Genomic DNA, 7,885 nt, shown 5'->3' with positions numbered 1-7,885 from the left:
ACTCTAAATATGTACATGTGTGGTTCAAGGATTGGCTATAGGTAGAAAACAGTACTGTCATCCGGGACATAGAATTTGTAACGGGTGGATGGAAACGTGATGAACGGATGACACATGTTACTCATGTCCACGATAAATGTCAAATAAAATAAAAAAAAAGTTGATATGGTTTGAGTACAAATAAATTAAAATGTAAATGAAATACGTTTTCATATAACGTCTGGTATCAGGTTATCTGGATCAACAGAGGTTCATATACAAAAATCATATTTAAAAAAAGATTTGAATTTTTTTATAGTTCTTTATTTTTATTTATTTTTTTTAATTACCTCTGAGTATGATAACTGTTTATGCCTAACCACGAGGCATATAAATATTTATTTCCTAGATCAATTGCAAGGTAGTGACATTTCTTTAAAAAAAAAAAAAAAGATTAAGTCTGCTTATATTAATAAAAAAATGGTTACAAACGAATAAAAGTACGCTGATATTATTTACAAACTGGTTTCCTGTAAAGAAAGTAAAATATGACATGAAGTATTTTACCTTTGAGCATATGGGGAAACGGTCCTGTTAGTGGCGCGGCTTATCACCTTATCACTCGCCTATATGTAACAGAAAATATGCTAAATTTGTAAATAAATACGAATCAGATATATTCCTCTCCTCTATAAGGGAATGGGAAAGTTTCTCGGAGTTGGGAAATGCTAATCCTGTACAGTTGTAAGCACAAGTTCTATTCACAAACATCACTTATTTGCCTGATCGACTACGATTTGTCTTGCCTGTTACTCTGGTTCCGCCGATCTATTGCTATATAAATTTGAATATGGAATAGGAACATCGACTACAAACAAAGCACTTCCATAATCCACGGTTGATCTTGAATTTCAAACTACAAAAATAATAGTGCAGTTAAATAACCATAGTTGATATACTATTTCCTCTAATTACCTTTTTTTTAAAACTATTAGAGAATGTAACTATTTTAATTAAATGCATTTTTTATAGTAAATGATCTACAATAACCTAGTTTATCGTTCTTTATGTTTTACATTATAAAACATCATTGCTCATATATGCCCTTTATTTCTAGTAATATTTAATTTGTTATATTATTTTATCTATTTCTGTTATACACAGACACACACAAACATCACTTATATTGTGTGGTCTTTAAAATTTAGAAACTGATTTCAATGTTCCATTTTCACCTCAAAGCGTTGTTGATATGTCAGGCTTTAATCAAAAACTATTAATGAGTGATGTGAAGTGTGGGCATTCCTGAAAGATGTAGCTAATTATTATATTGTCATTACTGTACTGACAATTGGTGGTGTCTGTTCTCTGATGAAGGCAGAATGAGTGAGTTTTGTGTCTGATTCATTGTCTACTGAGTTAGATTTACGACTGCAATAACCCGACTTCGTTTTTTATAATTTTTAGTTTATTCAGAGGGCTTCATCCCACACAGCTTTCATGCCATCTATCTTCAATTTTTTTTTTTTTTAGGGGTTTGTTTACTACTGATGGGCTTTACCTCGTCCCGTGAGCATGAGTGTTCTCTTGGAGCACGATCGAAAGTAATGGATGCAAGAAAATGTGGGGCGTTACGGATATATACAATCTATAGCTTTTAGCGTGCTAAATAAGTCTGTGATAATTATAATATTGCTATGGCTAAAAGAAATGCAGAAGTGAAATCTTCCTGCTATTGCATTGAGTTCCTCATTGAATGTGTTGCATAGTTTGTTGAAGTGCTACATAATTTTGTACGTCGAACTATTAGTTATGAAAGATAATGCTGTTGATAGGTCTGATTTAGATCCGTCTGTGTATATGATAAAAGCTGTCGGTATGTTTTGAAAAAAGCAAGAAAAGTGAGTTTTATATTCAAATGTTATGTTTAGAGTATTTGAAGAAATATGGAGTAGTTTTAGGACCTTGATAAGTCAAGGGTGGATGATAACACCGGGGATGTTTTGTTACTCTTGAAAAAGAGTTGGAAAATTAATGATTGAAAAAATGTTCATAAGTCGGATGTTCTGTCTGAAGATATAATTTTTAAGTGTAAAGTATAACTAATTTTAATGTGAACAAAAGAGGTAATAGCCCGGATTCACCACATAAGGATGGGGCTTATTCGAAATACTCCAAGCGCGATCCGGATTTCTGTCTGATGGACTGTATGTAACCTAGGTATCGGCGAAAATAAAGAGAAATAGGAATATGAGATGACACTCGGGATTCCAGTAAAAGGCTGTTTTATTGACTCCCCAACCTCACCGATTCTCTTTACTTGAGAATCAGCGAAAGCAAAATGTTAAAAAAGAAGAAGGGATAAGATCTGACACGCTTGAACAGTTGTAAAATACTGGCTTTATTGTGTTCAGTACATCTCTTTATATACATGTTCGATCAGCTGATCTCCTCAGTAAGCTGACTCAGGCGTAACTCCCACTATCAGTTTACGAACAATCCTCTTAAACTAATAAATACTATACAATATACTAACATAAAAAACAATAACAATAAAGAAAACTATATATAATAAAAATAAATACCTATACACATATCATTGTAAAAAAAACACAACTCACAAGCCCCTGAAGTAAATCCTATATACATAATTTAAATCTAAGAATATAATAAAAGAAATCTTCATACAATAGATGAATAAAGTCAAAATGAAAAAACAATATTTACAAAAGTCAAAAACAATCTTAAAACAAAAACAATAAATTTACATTTTCTGTAGTATAATCTGATTGTGATAATATGAGGGCACTCCAGTTTTCATTTTTTTATTGCCGGAAGTTTTAACTGCTCAAAATGAACAGTTCATTTCTTCCTTGGCTCTCAAACATTTTCTAATGTAACTATGATTTGTTCTCTAATGGCTATCAACCTGAATGGACTTCGTATTGCTCTATCTCCTTATCCATGTTAGACCACAACTTCCTGTAGTCAATCGTCCCGATTTTGATCTCTCCCATCCTGTCTGTGACGTGTAAATCCTCTCATTCTACCCTCCTGGTTTTTTCATTTTCTCCCGTGCTTTCTCCCATAACGTTCTTCGAGGAAAGTGGTTGTTATGTATCTCCTCACCGTCCGCTACCATGCCGGTGTTATCGGACCCCAAAAAAGATTTCAAGCGGTGAAAACCCCGTTACAGTGGGCACCGAATGGTTATATGCTACTATCGCTACATCCGGTTTCAATCCATTGTAGATCTTATTGAAGTGAAGGTCGTCACTTAACGTGCAATGAAGGCGCTCTATGCCTCCTCTACTCTTTGGGTGTCCTGGTGTGTTGAGGTGACATGTCACGTCAAAGTCCTTCATTTCAGTTCAACTCCTAGTATTGTCGAATTCTCTAACTCCATCCGGTGCGATGCGCTCCGGAACTCTGTAGAACCACAACTGGAGAGCTACTAACACTGCTTCAGATGACTTTTCTTGCACCTGGTGCGCCATTACTGAAGATATCAATAATTAATATTTATCCATTTATATCTTCTACAAGTGAATGTATCGATCTATAGATCGTTGAGCGGGGCATCTGCAGTACATATTTCTTCTTGCCTTCCTTTTGGTGTATTTCTATCATATTTCGTGCTTAGACAAACTTCGCAATTTCCTACAACGACCGTAATTGTCTTCTTCATCCCCCACCAAAAGTACTTTCTATTTAATGCATGCATGGGTCTCCGGGATTCCACGGTGATTCATTTCGACCTGGTAATATGCTCTTTATTTTCATTCGTCTTCCTCTAAGGTTTCCACTATCTGCTTGAAACGGATGAACCTCCTATCCACCCCTATTTGTTTAGATTTGTCTTAGCCGCCAGATCTTCTCTCAGACGATGGCATTACTCAATTAAGGTGATGAATTTCTCCGGGCCCTGAAGCATCCTTCAACACTCTACAAATATGGTCGTCCCCCACACCTGGCTGTGACCAAATCATCGTAATTTTGCTCCTCCCATATTTGCAACATTCAACTTAAAGCAATCCAGTGGTCTTCTCTTCCATACAATCAGCCACCTCATGTCATTTATTATGTCCTCCAGTTCCCCCTTATCTCTTGGTCTCCCTTCCCATAAGATCTTGTAAGACGAAGATTCCTTCCTATCATCTTCTTCCACCACATTCTATTCATCTTTCTCTTTCGGCATCCACTCCCGCAGGAATAGCCTCGACGGTTCTCTGGCCTCCTCTTCTACAAGTTTATATATTATTACCATGTTATATTGTGCTAGGAGCTCCTTCTAACGTGTAATCCTATCTGAAGATTCCTTCAACTTCCCCACCCATTGCAGAGGCCTGTGGTAAGTGTGTACCCTAAACTTTGTGCCAAACACATAGGGTCTTAAGTGGTAAACATCCCAGACTATTCCCAAGTTCTCGTTCCAGCGTACTGTATCTGGTCTTCGTTTCTGTTAGGCGCCTGCTAGCGTACTCCACTGGACGATCTCCCTCTTCACCCTCCTGAGACAACATCGTTCCCAACGCTTACTCACTCGTGTACGTAGTGATAAAGAATTACCGAGTGAAGTCCGAGAACGCTAGCACCGGCTCCTCTTGCAGAACTCCATGGACCGTCTAATATTTTCTTCGACTATCGGTGTGATTATCCCCTTTCGGCCTTTTCTAGTACAAATCTTTGATAATAATTCAGAATTCCCAACAACCTCTGAACTCTCTTCACATCCCTGGGCAAGGCCATTTTCTGTATAGCCACGACTTTATCCAAATCGGGTTTCACTCCTTCCCTGGAAATCGTGTGGCCCAGAAAACTAATTTGTTTCTGCCCTGAGGATGATTTGTCTCGTGACAGTTTGAGCTATAATTGTCTAATTTTATTGAAAACGCTGTGTAAATGTTGCACAGCTTCATCTTCGTTCTTACTGAACACTAAAAGATCATCCATATAGATCTGACTTACAGTCAATCTCAGGGAATTTGTCAATTCCCCTTATAAATTCGTCCATTAGGTGCTGGAAGGTAATGGGAGGATTTTTTAGTCCACTCGGCATTCTTGTAAATTCGTAGTGGCCCCTCTCGAAAGTGAATGCCATCTTATGATGATCCTTAAGGTGCATTTTGATTTGATGATATCCAGCCTGTCCAAAATATCTTCAAATCTGGGGATCGGATACTTGTCGTATCTGGTATTCTTGTTGAGCTTCCTTTAATCTATCGCCACCCTGTATTTTTCGGTAATTTTACCAGGCGCGCTCTTCTTTTTTTACCGCCCACAATGGACTATTGTACGGGGATGTACTATCTCTAATTATTCCTTGATGTTTTATACTTTTAAGCTCTTCCCGGATGTCGTGGCGTGGAGCCTTCGATGTCTCCTCTCCTTCACATAATTGACCTTGTTGTGATCTTGTTTAAGTGTGATCTGATGGACTGTGTTTCAAGTTTCCCGGAGCATGTCTTCTTCTTTAAAAAGAATATCTTCATATTTCCTTCTATGTTTCTGTCTCCAGTCCTCAGCCTGATTGATCGCTCTGACCCGAGCGCCCTCGGTTTTTCTTGGTCATTGACATTTGTACGTTATACCCCCCTACATAATTCTCCATTTTCCCTTGATATTCTTCACCCCCAAGAACCCACTTTCCGCAGCAGGTCACACCCCACAATCACTTTTTATTCCTTCGGCATACTCCCTACGTTATCGTAGGGATACCGCCAAGTTTTCTCAGGTAAATCCCCACTTGGTCAAAACCTATCTCCACCTCCCCCTCTACCACACAAGCCCACCCTGGGCGATTAATTTACTTTGATATTCCTTAATCTGGTGTGTTCTCTCTCCATTATACAGGCAGACCGGTGCTCTTCTCCCTCACGTTATATTCTCCCTCACGATTTCTTGCGTCTTCCTCTCTCTAGTTCCTCGCCTCCATTTACATCTGTTCCCTTGTTTTCATCCTCCTGTTTCCACTCTGTCCCCTTGAATTACTCGGTTCCCTGGCTCTACAGCTTTTTCTTCGGTCACCGATGTTCCCGATGCTTCCGTAGATTCACCTAAGTGACTCAACCTTCGTTTGCTTCTCCATATCTGTTGGGCGTTGATCTCCACTGTTTGGCTATGTGTCACTTATTTCCGCTTAGAATAATCTCGTACGCGGGAAATGCGCCACTTAATGGCCAATCTTTTCACAGCACACTTGTGGTCATTCCGCCGACTATTGTTTCTCGGTTTGGGTAGGCTGCTTCTATTTTCTTGTTTACTAGATTTCTCTCTTCTACTATCTCCGCGTTCTCTTTTTCTTCAATGTTAGGGCATTTTTCTTAGCCGTTGATGTCCTATCTGGGTCCACCCCAGTTCTTCTACTTTCATTTAAGCCTCCACGACTCTAGCTCTTGTTTCTATGAGATCTTGAGCAATTTCCACAAACGAGCTCTCTCTCGGAAGTCCTTTCTTCTTCCCCAGCTCTCTTGCCAACTGAATCTTTAGTACCATAGATAGAAATTGCATCCGACCCTGTACCTGGATTGTTTCCATCATTTCGCATAGTTTATCTTGTATTCTTTTAAAGCATGCAGGAGTTCCGCGGCATATTACCCACTAGACCGACTCGATTTCTTTGTCTTCCTGATCATCATTAATATGTCTTCCTCTGGTGCCCATCATCCTCTTCTGAACGCCTTCCTTATTATTCACTCTGCAGACGACAGCTTCTTTTAATGCCTCCACATATTCTCTGTTAAATTGATTTTCGATTGAGTTTGCTTCAATTCGGCTTATCAGTCGGTCATCCCCTTTTATAAAGTAGCCGAGTTCGCCCATTTCCCCGGTGAACCGTACGAGGTCAGGAACTGCTATCCTCAAGTCTTGGGTGGTTGCATTGCGTACTTTGATCCACTCTAGTGTGTTGCGTGTGTTTCTGCAAGAGATAGTAGTAGTGGAGGAAACTCTGCGGGTGGAGGATTCTCCTCTGTCGGAGAAGTCTGTGCGTTCTGCACCACGATTTGATTCAAAGCGTCCAGGTTCAAAACCGCCATGAGCAGCCATTATTTACAAAAAGAAGATGAGATTGAGAGAAAAAAATTGAAGATGATAAAACAAAAAAAAAATTTCTTACAAGAAATAATTATCCCGGTGTCTAAAGTTTTCGGGTTTCGGCACTCGGTGAGAGCAAAATGTTAAACGAGTAGTAGAAATAAGATCTGACACGCTGAACTGCTGTAAAATACTGGTTTATTATCTATGTGATGCTATAGACATTATTGAGGTTTATTTACATTGGGATTTAGGATTAGTGTTGTATACAGGCCTTGTCCAACTATAACTCCCCCCTACCAGTTAATGAACATGCCTCATAAACTCCTAAAAGATAACCACAACAAAATACAAAAAAAAAACTAAAGACAAACTAACCTATACACAAAAACCGAAAACTAAAAAAATACACTTTTCATCAACTAAAATTAACACATCAACTATTTAAAATTTATAAAACTTGTCACTTCGTTCTTCTTACCATAAAACTTAGAAACACTAACGATAAAACTTTCTTTTGTATGCAAAAAAAAAACAAAAACTTTTACATTGATGAGAAAACTCTAGATCCTATTGATTATTCATTATGGAGAACTTCAGTTGTTCTATGTGGACCGTCCTTCGTTTTTTTGGCTCTTTAATACTCTCTATTGTTACTATATTATGCTCTCTAATTGTAATCACCCTGAATGGCCCCTCATACCTTTGCGGCTCCTTACCCCCTGTTAGAAATCACTCTACGGTAAACACTGTCTCTATACCAATTTTCCGTACAATGTCACGTACTCCCTCGTTATGTCGCGCCACGCGTTTGGCTTTCTCCTTTTCGATTCTATTCTTCGATCTCACCTTGTCCCACGTTTTTTTCAGT

Source organism: Halyomorpha halys, unplaced genomic scaffold, assembly GCF_000696795.3.
Source record: "Halyomorpha halys isolate HHAL.00 unplaced genomic scaffold, Hhal_1.1 Scaffold1763.1, whole genome shotgun sequence".
Lineage (NCBI taxonomy): Eukaryota > Metazoa > Arthropoda > Insecta > Hemiptera > Pentatomidae > Halyomorpha > Halyomorpha halys.
The sequence above is the reverse complement of the archived record's forward strand: the minus strand, read 5'-3'. Positions refer to the sequence as shown.